This window comes from Lytechinus variegatus, chromosome 1 (genome assembly GCF_018143015.1).
Source record: "Lytechinus variegatus isolate NC3 chromosome 1, Lvar_3.0, whole genome shotgun sequence".
NCBI lineage: Eukaryota > Metazoa > Echinodermata > Echinoidea > Temnopleuroida > Toxopneustidae > Lytechinus > Lytechinus variegatus.
The window spans coordinates 12,324,873-12,345,968 of NC_054740.1; the positions used below are offsets into that span (position 1 = coordinate 12,324,873).

The following is a 21,096-nucleotide window of genomic DNA, read 5'->3' on the forward strand; positions in this document are numbered from 1 at the left end:
GAATGAGAGGAAGATAGAGCACGAGCGAGAGAAAGAGAGAGGGCATGAAAAGAAGAGAGCGATGGAAGTAGAAAGAAGTAGAGGGGAAGAGAAAATGAGTGAGAGAAGAGGGGAAGATAGACTGATGAAATATCTCCATGATAAACTAGAGAAATATGAGTACATGAATGAATAAAGTCAGGGACAGACAGAGATGTCAAGAGAGAAAGGGGGGATAGGAAACAGAAAGAAATAGAACAGAAGAGACAGAGGGAGAGAGAAAGCTAGTTGTACCAGAAAAAAATGAAGAAAAAAAATAAAATAGAGAAGGGAGGAAAGAAAAGAGAAAGATAGAGGGAGAGGGAGAGAAAGAAGAAAAAAGGAGAAATAATGAAGAAAGAGGGGATGGAAGACAGAAGAGAGAACAAACAAAAACTTTAAGGACCGTTGGGTTTGCTTTTGAGGTTTGAGTGGCATGGCCACATGCACTCAAAGATTGCTGTTTAAACACGTTTTCATATATTGTTGTTTGTTTGACGCTGAGTCATTTCCTTTTTACCCAGGGACAGAAATAATAAGGTACACCAAAGATCTGAAGAAAAAAAATCGAAAAGATAAGAAAAAGAGGAGAGAAGAGAAGAACTAGGAGTGCATGAAGAGGGAAAATCAAAGTACAATTTGCTCAAAGGTGAGTGTGCTTTGAGTGGGTTACCTGTAGGGCCATGTCCATTGTCAGGCTAGGCTCTGGTCAATATCTGAACCTGGTGGTGGGAGAAAAAGAGGAAAGAACAGAATAGAAAGACCAATGAACATTGGTATACAAAGGTCACGGATAGAAAACTTGTTCCCTTGGCTATCATAGGTAGGCTTATGATATGAATGAGACCTCAAACACACCATGCGGGCCTAATTCCATATGAAAGGTGACTTTCTTGCACTCTTGATAAAATGATGTGCACTACCGTTATTAACAATAGTACCTAAGATAGATTGAATAAACCTGTTGCATAAAAATTACTTCAATGGTATTTTCCATTGAATTCTTTAAATTTGATTGGATCTTGAGGTTTATTTCCGATTGGTCCAATGCCAATTTGTCCAATTCCTAACTCGTCTACTATCATTTGGTCTACCATCAGTTTGTCCACTGTCCACATGGTCTAATTGCCATTCATCCACTCACCATTTTGTTTAATAGCCAGTTATTCCAATAACCATTTAGACCACATACCATTTGGTCTAATTGGACTAAGCGCCAATTTGGGGAAATGAATGAAAAGAAAATGGGTATTAGACCAACTGGTCATAGACAAAATGGTGATTAGACGAAGTGATTATTGGACCAAATGGCTGTAAAACAAAAGGTTGATGGACAGAATGGCATTAGACTAAATGAAGGTAGACCATGTGATGAGTGGACGAGTTGGATATAGGCGAATCGGCAGTTTACCAATCTTGAGCAGTGTTGCCATGGTAGTTACAATTGGATGACAAAATTACAATAAAAGTAACTTATCCGTAACAGGACCCTGGGGGTACACAACTTATTTCATCCAGTATCTGAAATACAAGTTGTAATGTAATTATGATAATTGTCCTTTATGTACCGTTTGACAAACAAATCTTAGCCCCAATGATCAGATCAGATTCTGCCTTGCCCCCTGAGGAGCATTCCAGTATGAATTTCCAAACTCAATTTTCTAGGCATCACTTTGGCAATGGTGGGTAGATAGAAAGTCAATGTTATTTGCTTCAGTGAGCATCTTATACCCCTTTCCCGTTGACAGCTTTTTGGATGGCCCCTATTTTGGCAAATAGGTCCATCCGGGGATATCTAAATTTTGGTGGGGAACGGGCACACAGAATTTTGGCCAGCATCAATTCTGATTTACATGCATGCAGTCTAGGCCAACGGGTTCTGACTGGAATTTTGTCTGGCTCACACCAGAAGGAAAGACTGGTAGAGTTTGTAAGGGGCTGTTAGGGGATGGGTAACACATATAATGTAAAACAGATATTTTAACATAGTATGTAAATAGTGTGTCATTTTCACAGAGCAAAAGTGTAATATAATGGGTATTGGAAAACATAAAATCACTACAAGTTGGCTTGCAGATAGTTCAGGAAAGTTGATGTGAAAGAAAGTCCACCAAACTACCAAGAAGAAGTGATGTCATTTGTCAAAAATTTGAAGAAGGCATAATAAGACATACAAAAGATACAGGGTAGAACATCTTCTATAAATTAGAGAGCTAAAGTTTTAGCCTTTTAAAATCAAATTTTGTGGTAGGCTCTTACATGATACAACAATTTTCATCCTTTAACTTTCCTTTGATTTCATTTAATCCTTTTTTGTAACCCTAAGGCCCTCCCAATCTACATCCCCAGTGCTAAGAGAGTACTAGAAATATAGACCTATATATTAACATAGAATGTGCTTTGTACTTTTGATATTAGAGCCCATAGGGACACTCCGGGCTAAGGATATTTATATAAAAATAAATAGTGGATAATAAATTACAAAGTTATTGAATTTTAAAGATTTGCATTATTCTGGTGAAACAGTTCTAGGCATGATTAGGTGGGCTGATGATGTCATATCCCTACTTTCCTTTTTCTTATGTTATTACATGAAATAACTAATGCACTTAATTAGTTGTCAATCCAATTGTTTAAGTTTTTGGTACAAAACAAATTTTTTTAAATAATAAAACACAAAAGAACAAGCTGGGATATGACATCATCAGCCCACCTAATGAATATTCATAAAAGCATGCTTAGAACTGTTTCACCGAACAATGCAGTTCTTTTAAAATGCAATAAATTTGTTACTTGTTTATCAAATTGATCAAATTTTCAGCATTTTGCTCTGTGAATTTTACTCTATTTATTGAGATATAAATATCTTCAGCCTGGAGCATCCCTTCAATATCAGTTTGAAAACTGTGCTTTTAAATACTGTAAACCGGTTCATATCACACAAAGACCCCTGTTACATCTGAAAGTTTCCTACCCGAGACCCAACCGAGTCCACTTGCAACCTTGACTGGATTAGTGATGGATTAGCTTCGCGAACGGACCGAGTCCGAAATGTGGTCTGTTTACATCACAGTCTTCATTCCCTCCCCTATCGCCCTATCTGTACTGTTTCGAGCGGCATCCAATTGCTGACACCTTTAAAAGGCGCTCTCGATCTAGGCTCCGAATAATTCGCGCGTGCTAATTGAAGTTACCCGAGATTCTGAAAGAATGCTGATGATCCCAACAGTCGTTGAAGATATGATCGACTTGAAAAGGATACGGTTAAAATGCTTCTTTTCACTCAAATCAAAGACTTTATCAATCACAATTCACATGTCGCATGCCGCAAAAACATTCGAAGAACGACGGGGCTGGGGAGGGGATAGCGCGCGCTATGACGTAATTTGACAGCTGGCGAACGGACCAAGATAGGTTCGAAAGCTTGTGTGCGTTTACATCTACGAATCGGTGGACCGGGGCCGGCCCGATACCTACCCGAGACTACCTCTGGATGTGGTCTCGGGTAGGTTCGCTAAAAGGTGGCCCGAGGTAGGTTTGGGATGTTTACATCTGATTTCTTTCCGACCCGAGGTAGGCCCCGGGCCGGCCCGAGGTAGGGAATCTCTCAGATGTAACAGGGGTCTTAAAGGGGAATCCAGCCTTGGCCATAAAATGTTATGTTGGGAAGGAGAAAAATAAATTAAACAGAATGGTGAAAGTTTGAAAGAAATTGGACAAGCAATAAGAAAGTTATAGCTGCTTTAAAATTGAGATCACTAAGGCTGCGTTTATGCGACCTCGACCCAGAATCATGATTTGAATCACCATTTGAATCATGATTCAAAACAGCAGCATGAATCACGATCCGACAGAATCAGCGTTTATACGACCATCTTTCTAACAGGACCTCTTTCTAACGCTGTTTCTCCCTGAATTCGGGCCGATCCAGTGCGCATCACAGTGTGCAGTTTGACCCAGGAAGTATAGGTCAACATTTTCGCACGTGTTTCTAACTTCACGTCGGCTGCTAGATTTTTGCTGCCGCCAGAGCTAACGCGCGATCGTTTGTGCAAGTGCAACGCTTACTCGGCTTCCGAAAAATAAATCTTTTACTTCCAGAATTCCGTGTATTGTACCTCGTATTGTTTTTGATCGGGAACCAGAAGGGGTCATCATCCTCCCTCCCACCTCCCGATCGATTTTTCTTGTCTATGATGGTCCTGTACTGGGCACGAATTCTGTTAATTTTGTCTCGACAGGCGGTGCCACATCTCCGTTGAAATCCCTCCCTCGCAAGCGCCGCTGAAAGGGATCGTCTTATTTCTGTGAATCCCGGTAAGGGATGCTTGTGCTTCAGGCTGAGCTCAAAGCACAAGCAGAGCCCTGAGTTCATCGTCAGTCCAATTTGTGCCTTTGGAACTTGAAGAAATGATGGATGAAAACAATGAAATATACAAATGACGCTACAGTACAACCCCGGGGGTACAATACACAGAATAATGATAATTCGTAAATGCTGGCAATACTGCTACACGAAAATTAACCTGCACGAAACACAGCGCGCGCCTTTGAGTCGAACCCGGAAGAAGCACGACACAATGACGTCATAGAATCATGATTCAAATCACGATATCGTTCATACGATCTTTTTCGTTCGTGATTCTACAGAAACGTCTTTCCAAACGCCCCTTTTTTCGTGTTTCATGTTTGTGATTCTAATCATGATTATATTCAATTTCGACTAAACGCAATCGTGATTCTGCAGAATCGTGATTTGAATCATGATTCTAATCATGATTCTAGGGTAAAAAAGTGTCGAATAAACGCACCCCCATACTATGTAGATTTCAAATTGGCAACTGGGTAAGTAAATTATGACAAGGGGCAAGGACAACTTTCCCATAGGCCATGTACTTTATTATCAGGGAATTGTGGTTTTCTCCTAAGTACCCATTCCCCTGGGGCAGTAATCTAAATATAACCCATGTAGTATATTGTTTTATATCCTCATGAAAGAAAAATATAATTTGAAATAAAACTTTTGGGGAAAAATTACATTTTAGCCATAATATGTATTGGGTACATGGAAGAGTAGTCCTTGCCTTACATCACTATGACATCCCATATGCGGCCAATTTGAAATCTCCATGGGTATAGTGATTACCAATATTTACAACTTTTAAAAATTCATATCTTTCGTTTTGTTTGTCCAATATTGTTCAAACTTTCACCTATCAACTTGTCTGATTTTTCTTTTCCTTATTAAAACCAGTTTTTATTTGGGTTGGATTCCCCTTTAAGCAAAATTTATCCAAAAGAGGTCTTACAACTTGAGATCTAAAATACCTTGAACAAAATTCCTAAATCAGTTGGTTTTGTTAAATGAATAATCAAATACCTCTCTCTATATATATCTAAGTATTTATACAGTACAGGTCTGTTATCAATCTCAATATGCAATAAGTCTCCTATACTCTCAAGTGTTAAAAGAGAAAGAAAATATGTTGCTTCTTGTATTTTTACAGATTGTCAACACAAAACAACAGATAATCTAATTGTACCGTATTGAAACAATTGATCAATAGATTATTTTGGGATTGTTCTCTTTCTCCAAACGCTGAACTTATTCCAGGTCACTCTCTTCCAGAAGGAATTAAAAAAATGTTGCTCCCATTCTTCTGTATTCGAGTCTCCACACACCGTTTGGTAAGCATACAGAATATACTACAACCTTTGATCACGAGACCTCTGCAAAATGGTGAAGAAAAAAAAAGAAGGCCCTGCCCCAAAACAAGTACGTGTACCAATTCCCAACTGCAAATATTTGCACCTCCGCTTCATGTGCGTTGTTCCTTCATATTCAATTTTACAATCCAATTTTGAAATTGATATTACCCCTTCAGCAAACACGTGGAGGATAAAAGCAGGAATTTGAGTAAAACAACAATTTTTTCTACGTAAACATGAACATAAACAGTAAGAAAAGAGGAATTGAAGAAAAGTGTCTGTGTTTTTCAGTGTTTGTTTATGCCTGACATATTTACCCCAAATGAGAGCTTTTTATAGATGTAAACATCATCATTTCTCTCTTCATGCCAAACTAGAGGAACCATTTTTTACTTGTTTTTATGCATGTTTGAACTTCCATGATTGAAGCATTTGAATTTGAATCTTGAATATAACAAGAAAACCCATGAGGAATCACCGTGATCTTCAAGCCAAACATAAGGGTATCTTGAAGAAAGAAGGGAGGCAAGAATTAAGATTTGTTGTTAAATCTCAACCTCACTCAAAAACTTTCCCTTGATACAAAATATCCTTTGGAATGATTTTGAGGGAAATTCAAAAATTTCAATATCACTTAAAGTCAAAATCTGCCAGAAGTTTAGTAAAGGAAGCATGATGCAAATCATATATAAGTATTAACCCAATGTTCCGATCTTATAAGTAAAAAATAGTTGAGTGATGGTTATCATCACTTTTCATTTGAATTTTTGCAATGCTTGAATTTATCTAAATAACGGATTATAGTGATTGAATATCGGAGAGCTATACAGATTTTTATTTTTAATAACTGTGCTAATGCGTGAAATCTTCATAAACCAGGGTTTCAAACCAAAACCAAATTGCGAATTTGGACCTAGAGGTCACCCCCCCCCCTCCCAGATCACAACTGCACCCATAGTACTTGGCCCAAGGGGATTGAGGACAAGCTGAGGGTACAAACAGTCTGAAACCAGGTGCACAGCTGCACCCCTCCCCCTCCCTTTAACCCCTCTATCAGGAGCATTCACACCAGCCCTTTAAAAAAACTATGAAGTATAGATGGTGTAAAAGCAAGGTATGTGTAGTTATCAAGATATAGACCAACTAGGATATACAAGAGAGAAAATATCCACAAAATAGTACAGTATATACTTTTCAAGATTATAAGGCAACATTTTTTTGCACAGATTTGTCCAAGGTCACAGTAATTTGTGCAGTGCGAAAGAGAATTATGGAAAACTTTAATGTGAAGCAGGAAGAGCATATTTCACCAGTCTTGTCTGGACAATGTAGATTTGAATAAGAAAAAAATTGGGTGATACTGAGAAATTACTTGCAATGCACATCAGGTACAAGTTTCGTGATCGTGCAGGTGTGAACACCCCTCTCCCAAAGTATCGTCGCAGCCAGAAGATGGGGGAGAGGGCTCTATTTTTACTGTGCAAACAACATGGGCGAGAGCATCTTTTGTTCCACAAGTGTCATCGAAAACAACGATGCATAAGTGGCCGACAGAAGGGGTTGGCCCCCGCCTGCCTGAATTGGTATCGTGTCGGATAAAAATCAAAAGCTTCCTGTCTGAGAATGGCACACTCTCATCGTCCTCAAGGAGTGGGAGAAGAAGCCAATCAACAATGATATTGCTTCCTGTTTTCCTCGGGGACTGAAACTGCACAAAAACACTTCAGGACAAAAAATATCATAACTGAGAAACCAGGCAAATTTGCACAAGAGCACCAACGGAAATACAGTTGTAGCTATGAAACTGATGGAGCCACTTGTTGCTAATGTAGACACTGACCGAATTGCAAGGCAGTTAGAAGAAAATTGACCCCATTCATGCCCAATATGCTAAAAACATTGAAGTAAATGTCCTTTGTGGATGCTATTACCGAGAGCTAATAGAAAAGTCATAAAGAAGCAAATATATATGAGAAAAACCGGAAGCCTATTTCTATGCTGAAAAATGTTACCAACTTACCATGGTAGAATACATTCTAGTTATCATAAATGATATGCGTGTTGCAATTATATCCTTCTTACTTCTCGTAGTAATTTCATATTTAATTCACACAGATCAGGGGCGGATCCAGGATTTCGCAAGGGGGGGGGACAAAATTTCTCGAGGAAAAATTTGACAATAAAAAGGGTTTTAACCAAAAAGTAAGGACAATTCGTCCACTAAAAAGTTTGACAAGCAAAAAAAGAAAGGGTTTTAACCAAAAAGTAAGGACAATTCGTCCACTAAAAAGTTTGACAAGCAAAAAAAAGAAAGAAAAAAGGTCTCCACTTTCAAATGAGGGGGGGGAACTTCTGTTTTAACTGCATTTTTACATCAGAAATTTTGATTGTGCCCCTCTAACACAGGCTGACTTTGCCTGTCCCCCCCCCCCCCCGATCCGTCAGTGACACAGATCATTACATGCATTTGATCATTCTTAACAATTGATAGTCTTGGTAAAATGCATTCTTGTTCTAAGAGTGCTTTTCTTAATGATATCAGGTATCATCAAGTTTATATCATAGTTAGCACACTCAGCGGGGGGGGGGGGGGGGGGGGGGGGGCCACTTTCATTGCCGAGTGGATACCATGCGCGACCATGGGGTCTTGAAAAAAAACCTAAACATGCATTTTCCATATTCTGAAAATGCACCCCTCAAGTATTGGCATGTGAAACCCTACCCTTAACAAGTATTGGAAACAAAACGATACTCTTCGCAAGTTCCCTGAATTAACCCCCTAAACAAGTACAGCGATATTACTATTGTTATGTCACAGACGTCAATCAGTCATCGGTTTTACCGTGACCTACATCATTGGGTTTAGTACAGCCCCACCTCTCACATCTCGTGCTAATCGTGCTCTAAACATGTAGTGTCTTTTTTTTATTGTTTATTAGTGTTGACTCTTGGGGCAAAAGACCCTAAATACGTAGCTTTCATAGCAAAAATAGATAGGCCTACCCTCCTTTCATCATTTAAGTGTTTTTGACACCTTATCACGCTACGTATATAACGTGCCCTATCTTGAAAAAGACATCCTTTTTACGTGTTTTTGGGGTCGCACATGGTATCCACTCATCAATGTAAGTGGCCCTCCTGGGCACTCAGCACAAACAAATCTCATGTTCACGTATACACAGTATGAATTGAGAAGAATTACCTTCTAGTTGCAAGTATTCTTACAACTTGTGTGAGAAACTTCAAAACATATCTGTCAAATGTATCTTGTCTTATTATCAAGCCCTATATTATTTCTCATCTTTACTACAACAAAAGATGGTATCAAAAAAAAAAACGAAATGACACATCGTTATTATCATTATTCCTGCTCAAGATACATTTACCCTCCAAAAATCTATATATACTTCTGTTCCGGTTGAAAATCCAAAGTCTGTTTAGGAATTTTTACAACAACAAACACATTAAAATGGCAATGTCTTTTTGAGTCAACAAGGCAATCAGTTACCATTGTATTTAATTACTTCCTTTTTGGTTACTTATTAACAGAGCCCTCAGAGTTGTTGTTCATGAAAAGTCTTGTTGGTGACTTTTTTACTGGGTCAGTTAGTCTGTCTGCTGGCTTCTTGTTGTTTTTGAGGGTGAGTTTTTTTTTTGGGGGGGGAGAGGGCACAAAAAAGAGTCTAACTTGTCTATGAGGACTGTCATTTTTTTTCCAGAAGGCTACTTCAGTGGCATGGGGAAATTGTTGGATATGAAAGTTTATTTCCAATTCATCCAATTGCCAACCCATCAATCATTCCGTTTACAGTCAGTTCGTCCACTATCCACAAGGTCTAATTGCCTAATTGTCTAATTCGTTCACTCACCATTTCGTCTAAAAAGCCAATTTAGTCCATATACCATTTGGTCCAATAAGAATAAGTGTTAATTGTTTGCAAAATGAATGAAATTGAAATGGATAATAGACCAACTGGTTATGAGACGAAATGGTCATAGTCAAAATGGTGATTAGACGAAGTGATGATTGGACCAAATGGTTGTTAGACGAAAAAATGATGGACATAATGGCATTAGACTACATGAAAGTAGACCATGTGGTAGGTGGACGAGTTGGTAGTAGATGAATCAGCCCCGTGGAATCAGCAATTTACCGATATGAATGGGTCGCGTTTCGTGAAGTGGTTGTGAAAACCACTTTTAGGTGATCGAATGGGAACGCTAGCAAAGCAATCTTCCAAACTGGTTTCCAGTAAACTAGTTTTCAAGGGGGTGATAGAGGGAATGGGGTCTGAGGAAAGAAAACAAAATGTGAAGGATGGGGTATCATTGGCCCCGTTCTCATTACCATCTTAAATCTAGTCTACGGGAGACTAGTGGGAACTAGGACTGAGAATGGTCGAAGATGTATTGGAAGCAATCTTCCAAAACGGTTAAGAAACCCACCTCACTATGTAGTTTTCATGATCACTTTGCCTTGAGCATTAAACTGGTTTTAGCGTAAGTGAGGACACAACTGTCTTCGGGAAGCGATTTTCGCACAATTTGAGCACGCTGAACCGGTTTCCAGTAAACTAGTTTCAGAAACTATAATGAGAACGAGGTCATAGTCAGAAGCAAGGGGGGAGGCATTTGGGCAGGATTCATTCAGTAAATATAGAATCATAGATAAATAAAGTGAAATAAGATATGATATAATCATCTGGAATAAGGGACAAAGGGCTGTTATTGCTCATTTTGATCTGATGTTCTACTTTATTGTGACATGGACCCACTTTGATGATATCAAAAGGCAAGCTACAATGCAAGTAGAACAAAATTAAGGATGTTTACAAGGCAAATATAACATGAACTCTTTATCTGTTTCTGTGTCTGGGCCATTTATTTTATTGCCAGATCATGGGATGTTATGAGAACTAATAACAGTTCAAACTGTAAACAAAACTCTTACAGAAAGACAAGTAAATCAACATTAGTCGATAACACTTTTCGTTCATTTTTTACCCATAATTCCTCCCATGTACTCCTCTTAAATGTGTCCAAGCATGGACCAACAAGGTGCATGGTCCAAGTTATTCAGATGTGTAAGGTGTACAGTAGACAGGTTTATTCTTATTTTTTGTTTGCTCTTCTAAAACCTACAACAAAATGATAAAAAATAGAAATGCTTGATGACCCCTCATTCATAGGGTGCTTCAAAGCACACAAACGGGTCAACTCACTAAAACTAAAAACGACAAATGATATATTCATAGTAAAGCAAAATTAGATGGGAAAGAAAAGAAGAATTAAGCAGTGAGTATAATTCCATTACATAAATTATCAATGAGGTATGTTTTAAACCAGTTATTTAACTTCCATTAAAAGTCAGCTATTGTACACTTGGAAGTGGAATAAGGACCTCGTTGTTATTACTGTCCTGAACTAGTTTAATGTGTCATGAGAACGGTCGAAGCGGTCTTGGAAGTGATCTTCCAAACCAGTTCACAAAACCACCTCATGATGTAATTTTCAAGAATGCTTTGCCTTGTTCAACTGGTTTTAGCGTGAGGACACTATCGTTCTTCGGGAAGCAAACTTCGCACAGTTTGAGCGTGCTATTCCACACACTGTCTGTAGAATGCCTATGCTGTGGTTTCAAATTTAGCACGAAACATGTGATCCCCACTGAAATCTTTCCAATAGCAATCAGGACACTTTACGTGAAGTGGTTTTGAAAACCACTTTCGGCTGGTCAAATGGAATCTTCCAAACTGGTTTCCTGAACCGATTTCCAGAAAACTAGTTCGAAAGTATAATGAGAAGGGTATCTAGGTATACCCCTCATTTAAATTTTTTTATACTCTCAACAAAATTCATTCATTCCTTTAAGTGTGTGAACTCTAGAAAGTATCTCAAAGTTGTTGATAATTCACCTGGAAATGTTTACTAAAAGACACTGGACTTGTACCTCCTCCAGTAGTGTTTCAACAAAATCTGTTAAAGCTAATCAGTGTCTTATCTGCACATAGATATCCATGTCTCCAAAGAGAAAACATTAATATCGGAAACACTCAAAAACATTGACATGAATTATCAAAGGTTTGCAAATACTATGAGTACCAAAGCGATGATGACATCACAAAACTTTTTATTTTTGCATTTCAGCATTTGTCCACAACCCATACTGGATTGGAATCAGTCCATGGGAGCCCAAGATCTTCTGCCCAAGGACTTGGTTCTTATTTCCAGATGGGATATCTTCATTTGGGCTATATCCATCTGGTCCACATTTCGTGTAGTCTAAATAGTCCTTGGGCCACGCATCACTAGGTCTAATGAACATTTGGCCTAAGTATCATTTGGTCTAATTACCAAATGGTCCAGTATTTTATTCATCTTATTCAAATGGAAAAATTAGCCCGAAAGTTTGTCCTAATGGATGAAGACTGCATGGTGACTATAAAGCCAGGTGGATTTATAAGAAATATATAGACAAAAAAGTTAGTCAAGAGATGTTTATTGACCAACAGTGTATATAAAAAAGGGCATTGATACTTTTACATTATAAAACCATGCCTTTTCATTTCCCATACATTTGAGCATGACAAACATTTAAATGGTGTATGCAAATAACCCTTATCACGACTCTGTTGTCTGCAAATCGAAAATGTGTGCATGGTTTGTCTCAGACAAACTCCCTTTTCATTGCATGAACAATGGATTAAAGTAACAGTCATCGTGCCAACTTAGGGGTGAAAAGACGTTATGCAAAGTTAACGCCCTTTTAGCAGCTTCAGTCCTTCTATGGTCGACAAATTGTCTTTTTACATGCACAACAAAGTTAAAAACACATCATTAGAAATGGGTTCTGACAGTTAAAAATATTTAGTACAGTCAATGATATGCTGTAGAAAATATGAACTTTGTGCATCCAAAAAATGAGTGATGAGAGACTTCCCCTAAAGCTCAAATCCAATGGCAGTATTAAAAGGAAAATGAATCCAAATCCAAATCTATAATTTATTGTTCGACCGAAATAGATATCTGAAACAGAAATACTCTGAAAACTTGTTTTCCCCGATTGATCGTGGGCCCTGCAGCCACTGTGCAGCGCCATATCGACGCAGCTCTATCAATTTAATCGTTGAACGCCAAAGTGGGTAGCAGCAACTCCCATCTTTTAACGTCTTTTGGTCTGACATATGATGGGCGGGGTTTGAATACCCGCCCTCCCGCTTTTGAGGCAGACTCTCTACCAACTGAGCCAACACACCGGTTATCAAATGAAGATTGATCTGATAGTGACTAATAATAAAGCGTGAATATAATGAACATGCATATAACGGGAGATCGTCTACTTCCAGAAGATTTTTCTTCTTTTTTTCTGAAAATGGGTGCAATATCCATGATGTGCAGGTGAAATGAATGGACCCTTGCATTCTCAGTAAGCAAAATCACAGTGATTTGCATAAGGTTGTAGACACAACTATGATTATTACCTGTCCATAAAGGAGACTTATAATAGGTCCAGCTTATTATGGTGGCCATGGATATGCAAAAAATATATAAATCTCGGTTGGGGTGCAAGATGCACAAAATACTTTGAATAAACTCAAAGGCACGAGAGCGCAGCGAACCTAGTTTGTCATGGGGCGCTTTTATATGTTCTTTCGTGAAATTGAAGGATTTTGTGCACTGTTGGTGAATTTTGTGAAAATTTTTGGTATAAACAGATAAGTTTTATTTATTCATTTATTTTTTGGGGGGGAGGGGGTTCTACCCCCTGCTGCGTATGGCCATGGGAGAGGAGGAAAAAGCTTTCAAATCAGGTGCATGATCACCAAACTGAATTAATCGTGTATACCAAGGACAGGCAGAAAACTTTATATATCGGTACTCTTTGACTTAATAGTCACATATCCATGTACATAGAAAAGCTGTCAACTGCATCGTTTTCTGCTTTATTTGATCTTTCATTCTCTAAATATTTTCCAGATTCTTCATTTCATCATGATATAATAGCTTATAACTGGAAAAGAGACAAACAAACTCCCAGTGACCATTTCCTAAAGGTGCAGAATTAATCCCTAGATAATCCTCTTTATATAATCCACCTCACATAAGCTGTGTCCTGGAAGAATTTTAAAGCTGGAAATAGTAACATGAATTGAATCGAGTGTGCCCATTTGAAACATTTTTGCTATCATGGAACACTTTCCGAAAAACTTCAAGATAATTCATCTGAAAATCTTCAAGATAAATTATCCAACTTTCTGTAGCATCTGCTAAGTTAGAATTTGTTATGCTACAGTCACCCAGTATTTAGCTTGCAATTTTATTAAAATTGTGAATTTTGGTAAAGTGCATTTAACTATTATGAATTGTTATGAGACCACATCATGAATAAATATGTTCTAAAAAAGAAATAACATATATGATATAGATATAAAGAAATGTGTTGAAAATTTCAAATTTTCACACAGAATCAACGGCTGAAAAAAATAAACTGCCTCTTCACCATTGTAAACATTAGAATGCTAGATGATACTAATTTATAATTCAAGATGGACCCTTTACAAGACAGGCTTTAAATTGAGTATACACGGAGAGCAAAGTTGGGATCAAGACCGTTGTCCTAGGGGGCCAAGAGATGAGGAAAACCCCAGAGTTAGACTGTTGTCTGAGGGTATCTACATTTTTATTTCAAATTGGAGAATATTTTACGTAAGCATCATTTAGAAAAATTTGTTTAGAGTATTGTCTTCCCAGAGTTTGAGATTAGTCATTTGCACAATAATGTCCTATTACAGGAAAATCTACAAACTAATTGGAAACCAACAGACAGTGGCTATCAAATGAACATTCAATTTTTTTTTCTAAGTGCCCTCTTAAAGAATGAAATCTTTCTGATTGACAATGTCTCTCAAGACATTGAAAGAGTTAATAATGAGTAACTGTTTCGCTCTTAATTACAGCTCCTAGCACCTGTGCTGGCAAGAAAGTCCATTCCGACACGTCTAACAATATCAGCTGGTAAGTGGCCTACACCCACACAAAGGGCCCAATTCAGATCCTATTGTCCTGCCTAAAAGGATGAAAAAAGAAGCCCATTTGTTACTCTAGATAGCGCTCCTGGGCTTTTCAGCCATTAAACCTGATCATGCTGAACAAACTTTGAAAGTAGCGGCTCAATAGGCTTTTAAGGGGTGGGTTGAAAGGGAGAAATTATGCCTTATTGTAATGGGGTTTTTTTCAGGGGCCCTGTTTATGCCACGATGATAGGAACTATCTGTCATTTGAAAAAATGGATTCTTGCTCTCATAAAGTGTTTCCGATGAATGAAGAATGAATTGGCACTTAATGATATGGCTCTCATTTGTTAGTGATGACATTAATGTTCCCGACATTTCAAATGAATACCCCCATCTCAATCTGCCAGCTATTGAAGAAAATAATATGCTGTGTGATAACTAATAGCAGGGGCTGCCGAATGGTTTTGAAAGTTGGGGGGGGGCTGACCATGCAAAAAATCACAATCAGATGGTAAATTTTACGTTTTTGTACATGTACATTAAAGGAGGCGCGATAGCTCAGTAGGTAGAGTGGGGGATTCGTATTCCGGTGACCCGGGTATGATTCCCACTTGGTGCGCTAGTGCCCTTTGGTAAGGCATTAATCCTCATTACCAGGTCCTTCGGAGAGGACCTTAAGCCGTCGGTCCTCTGGTTGCTTGCTTACAAGCATTCATGCTTTCTTAGCAATCAGGTAAAAAAATCCCCACCAATCAAACATGGTTTTGGAAAATAGTGAGGGGGGGGGGGGTAATACCTGTGGCCCCTGAACAGTGAGTGCATCTTCATGGAATAGATTTACCAAAAACAAATTTATCAATAATATCATACAGTAGTAAAAGATCAAGAAAGTGTTTTCAATGGTCAGTTTCTTCCAGGAATGGGCTTACAAGTAATCGTGATATTCTAAATGGAAAATCATTGTTCATCTCTCTAAAGTATGTATACTTTTAGTGTTGTACTGTGGAGATCTATGTAGAATGTGCTTGCTGGTACCAGTGATATTCTAACATATTCTCATATGAAATTTATGTTAAAATAGGAATAAGGATACACATCTAAATGATGCAAGGAGCAGGATTTTAAAAAAGACGTTTTCATTATAAAACAGGATAAAGGGCCCATCTCTTAACTTTGAGCATGGAAGTAAAAAGGGTGTACCGTATTTGGAGAAAGATAGTGCAACATTGCCCCCGGATCAAGGCCTGTTAGAGCAGGTTAGATGGATATCAAGCTAACAAACGTTTCAAAATACAGACAAGATACTTTACATTCAGTACAAGGTGGTAGGATAAGAATATGAATGAATGAATTCATCACTTTGAATTACACATTGAATAAATCATTAAATTGATGAATAAATTGATAGACCTACCCAATGAAAGAGTGAATGATTGGATCAGTGAACGAATGAATGAATAGATGAATAAATGAATGAAAGAATGAAGGAATAAATGTACATGTATGAATGGTTGCATTGATGAATGAATGAACGAATGAATGAACGAATGAATGAAAGAATGAATGTACATGTATGAATGGATGGAATGGTTGCATGGATGGATAAATAGATGAAATATCTGGAATAATCTGCGAATGAATAAATAAAGGCCCTGTCACATCGTTCCGTGCAAGCCTTGCAGTTGAGTTGCGGGCAGATTTTTTCCAGCACGCAACAAAATTTCTGCGGGCAAACAAGAATTTTCACAAGTTCTGTGTGCAGGACGTGTGCAATCTACTGTCGACTTGCGTGCATTGCGTGTGACCTGCGGGCGTGGCACGTAAAGCTTCCATGTAAGTTGCAGGCGACATACGTGCCCTGCATGTTATCTACTGCCAGCCTGCATGTTATCTACCGCCAACCTGTGTCTTACCTGCGTGTAAATGCATGCAAGGTGCAGCACTGGGCAATCGTCATTTCTCAAGTAGTCCCTATGCCTCGTGCTGAGACCATTGCCGATCGAATCGATACCAACCACGAGGTCGACGACTCAGAGGCCACAGACAGGGGAGTCACAGGGCCTTTTCCAGTGGTGGTCGGGGAGGGGGCTGGAAGGGGTGGAGGCTCTGATTACCGACATTGGACATTTCATGCAGTTTTTGTAATCGCAAAGAAAAGGGTAGGCCTATAATGAATAATGCGAGCGCGAAGTGTGAGCTGAAAATTTCCGATGAAAACTTTTTTTTACACATACACGGATTCCGCACCTGTAGGCCTAATTGGACGTGAGCAGAAAATATTTATTTGCTGTCCCGAACAGGAACCTTTAAAGTACTGTCCAATCAATATGAAGGAAAATGTAAAAATATTATGCTCCAAGCACGAAGTGAGAGCTCATTTTTTTTTTTTTTTACCTTAACGCGGAACATAGTACTGATATGTGTATTGCATATTTGGCTGTTAATATTCTCTAGGAACTTTTCACTGCTGTTAAGAAATGAACATGTTATACATTTATTAATAGTAAGTTTATAAATTTTAAAGATTGACTTTGAACTTTGTGATGGGGTTTATAATCATTCAAGAATTAGAATTAGTTTGCATTACCCATACGCATCTTTTTCAAGATAACAAACATTGTCCAGAATGTTCAAAGTTTTACGAAAAAATACATAAGATTTCCATAAACTTTAGCTTGAGCCCGCATTAATAAATAAGGATTATGATATATATTTTTGTTGATTTCTAAGAATAAAGCTATAAGAAGTGACTATTAGGACTACCCATACAAAGACAAACAAAAAATCATATTTGAGCCGCCGATCAGGGAAAATATGGCTGAAACAAAATTCCGCCCCCCCACATTGGCGAAGGCTGGATCTGCCCCTGAATAAATGATGCAAGCGCAAAGCACGAGCTGATTTTTTTCTTTTTTAGATTTAGACCCTTAACCTGGACATACTAATCATTGTCAGTACAGACCTAGACGCGCGAGGTGAAAACCTTTACTTGGAAACTTCACAACCCCTTGTGTTAAAAAACCCCCCAAACAATCTCAGATTCCTCATGTAATTGAACAAGCTGTGGATTTCATATGCGAGCACTGAAATTTTTGATAGCGGTAAAAATGTAGGCCTGCTGACCTGAAAGTAATTAGCCTTTGAAGTTTGAAGCACTGTCCAACATGAAGGATAATCGTGGAGAGGTTTTGGATCTCTATCAAGCGCGAAGTGCGAGCTTGAAATTTTTTAAATTAAGACTTCAAATCAGTACATTATCAATGCCGATAACGAGGGCTAAGGAGGGGGACGTGTGTGGGAGCGTGCCACCCCCCCCCCTCCCCTTAGCAACGGCCCAGGCCACAGAGACCTGACAAAATTCTAAATTTCGACGAAGGTGAATCAGAAAAATGTCAACAAAAGAAATTCAAACCTTTTATTATTATTATCATTCATCTCTCCTTTTGACAAATTTATTTTCAAAAACAAAATCATCTACATACTCTTTTACATAATTGGTTGCAGTATTGTGAACACCAACTATTGCAGACATAATTATATTCAAATCATGCAATGTTGTTTTCACAATAATTGAGCTTGATATAGAATGAAAACACACTTTTTAAAAGAATAGGCCTACTATTGTCCCAAACACAATTACACCATGATGCAATTTCTTGAAGTGTGTTATACATGATTATCTCAAGCTGTCCAATAAACAAACTCATCTTATAACTTTTAATCAATACCGACAGGAAGTAATTCCTCAAAAAGCTGTGAGCATAGGAATTGGTAGACTAGCTTTGCTGGAGTAACATAAGGCGGTTTCAAACCGCCTCGATCACAAGAATCCCCGTTAAATTACGAGAACTTTTTAAGGCTAAAAAATACCCGTTAATTATTCCTGCATTCACACCGCCCCGAAACACATCCTTCGGGATAAGTTCCCGAAGTTACGAGCATGCGCAGTGTGGTCTGATAAGCAGGCAAGGCGGGAGATTCAAAATCTCTAGCCCAGCAGCCACCCACGCCGCCGCGCCCAACGACACGCTGGGATAAAAGTTCCCGTAATTTGCTTTCACATCGCCAAAATACCTGCGACCTTGGAAAAATCCCCACGAAAGTTCTCGTAATTTCGCCAAGTACCTACTATTTAGCGGGTATTTTCTTTCGGGGAGATTACGCGTAGTTTGCTTTCACATTACCAAAATACCTGGTATTTTCTGATCGGGGTAAATTTCCCGATCAGAGAATACCTGGAACTGGCGAACTTCGAGGCGGTCTGAAACCACCTATAGGAGTGCCTTGAACAATGTAGATACATGCACCATATAAATCCTTTATCATTATTATTATAATGTCCAATATAATTTCTTTAAAAAAGAATGTGTCAAATTCTTTTTAAAAAAAATTTCGAGTCAAATTCAATTTGATTTATTTTTCACTGCATGTTTGTTGATATCGAGCAGAAATTCGCGTGCAATCTGCAGTCTTCATGCGGGTTAACTGAGTGTGATTTGCGGCCGCTGCGGGTCTCCTACTGGTGTTCTGCAGGTGAGTTGCGGGCAATCACCCGTAAAAAGTTTTGAGCATTTTCAAAACTTTTCTGTGGGCAACTCAGACTTGCGTGCGCCTCTGGGGGCAACATGCGTGCGAGATAATGTCAATGTGGGCGACCTGAGGGTAGCAAAAGTAGTTACCCACAAGTCGCCCGCAAGGCTTGCACGAAACGAGACAGGGTCTTAAATAAATGAATGAATGAACAAATGAATGATTAAATGAATAAATGAATGGTTGAATGAGAGTGAATGAATGGATGGATGGATGGATAGATGAGTGAATAACTGAATGGATGAATGAAAGAATGAATGAATGAGTGAATGAATGGATGGATGAATGAACAAATAAATGATTGAATGAATGGATGAATGTATGAAAGAATGAATGAATGAATGGATGAATGAATGTATGAATGAAAGAACAAATGAATGATTGAATGAATACCGGGTAAATGAATGGATGGATGGATGAATGAAAGAACAAATGAATGATTGAATGAATAAATGAATGGATGGATGATGAATAAATGAAAGGATGGATGGATGAATGAATGAATACATGAATGAATGAACGAATGTATGAATGAACAAATGAATGAATGAATGAACGAATGGGTGAAGAAAGGACCCTACTGAATAGAGAGGTTTGGCCGTTTGGCATGGAGTGAGAAAAGCCGATGAGCAAACGTGCTTACCTGGGTGGGCAAATAATGCAATTCTTGAGAAGGTTCACCACAGGAAGTGTAGACCCAGAAAGTTGACAAACATCAAATCCATTGGTACAATGGCTATTGATCCATCCATTTGTGTAGGTAGAGCCGTAGAGGCCTAGTCATTGGCATACACACTTCATAATCAGAGGGAAAATGTCTGAAGAAAGTCGGATCTCTCCAATGAGAGTTATCGTGGGCAAAGACAAGACACTTTTTTTTTTCTAAAGTAAAGGATAGTAGAAGAGACTGAAATTAAGAAAATGTGCTCTGGCTTACGTTTATATTTTTTTCAAAACAACAAATGTTAAAAAGAAAAAAAAAATGTAGGATGTAACAAAATTGCCTTAAAAACAAATTCTTGAAATCCTATGCATTCCAAATGACACAAACTTCAAGAAAGGTTCAATATTACTGATTTTCAATTCCATAGAAGGAAATGTGAATGTCAGAAGAATGATTTTATATCTGATTAATTGGGGTCTATCATACACATGGCCATGGGAGATCTTCAACCACTTTCGCTCAATCACCATCAGCGCAGCTACAGCTTAGCGTATGAACGTGCCAGCCAATCCGCCGACACGTCCATATGCTCAGCTGTAGCTGACAGCAATCGAAGAAGACCTGGCTGATCCCGATCTGTTTGTCATAAAAATTCATTATTTTCCAGCATATTATTCAGACAGGTGGTAAGTTGATTGAATTTGATATAAATTCATCTTCAATATTTCTTCCTTGTCCCCCGTCAAAAAGCATAATTTAGGAATAATCGAGGGTGCATAAGCGCGCACCCTTTCTCCATAGACCCTGACAAAGTGGTGGTTGTGTGCTCCACCATTGCGAGCCTAATGGCCGTCATTCGTCCGTGTAGGACTAGGAGGACAAAAGAAATCAGAAAATATTAAAAAACTCTGAAGAAATAGCCAGTTATCAGTCAAGCCTCATAATATATCAGCTGTTTCTGAGAAGTCTTTTAAACATTTTCTTTTTTTTCCTCCTCCCTATACCGTGGAGCCAGACAAAGCCTGCACTCAGCGGAGCATATCCCCCCCCCCCCCGACACTCATCTAACATTAGCCTAAATTAATGTTGGTAAACTATGTT

General features: G+C 38.5%; 1 long non-coding RNA gene across 1 annotated transcript in view; it reads right to left on the reverse strand.

Annotated features, from left to right (window-relative positions):
- The window catches only part of LOC121406054, a 44,438-nt gene extending 24,209 nt beyond the window's left edge, over positions 1 to 20,229 (reverse strand). Inside the window, exons 1-2 of the long non-coding RNA XR_005968751.1 lie at positions 19,975 to 20,229; positions 692 to 740 (exon numbers count right to left, since the gene is read on the reverse strand). This is a non-coding gene — a long non-coding RNA (uncharacterized LOC121406054). The remainder of the gene's footprint in view (positions 1 to 691; positions 741 to 19,974) is intronic.
- Positions 20,230 to 21,096: the final 867 nt, after the last annotated feature.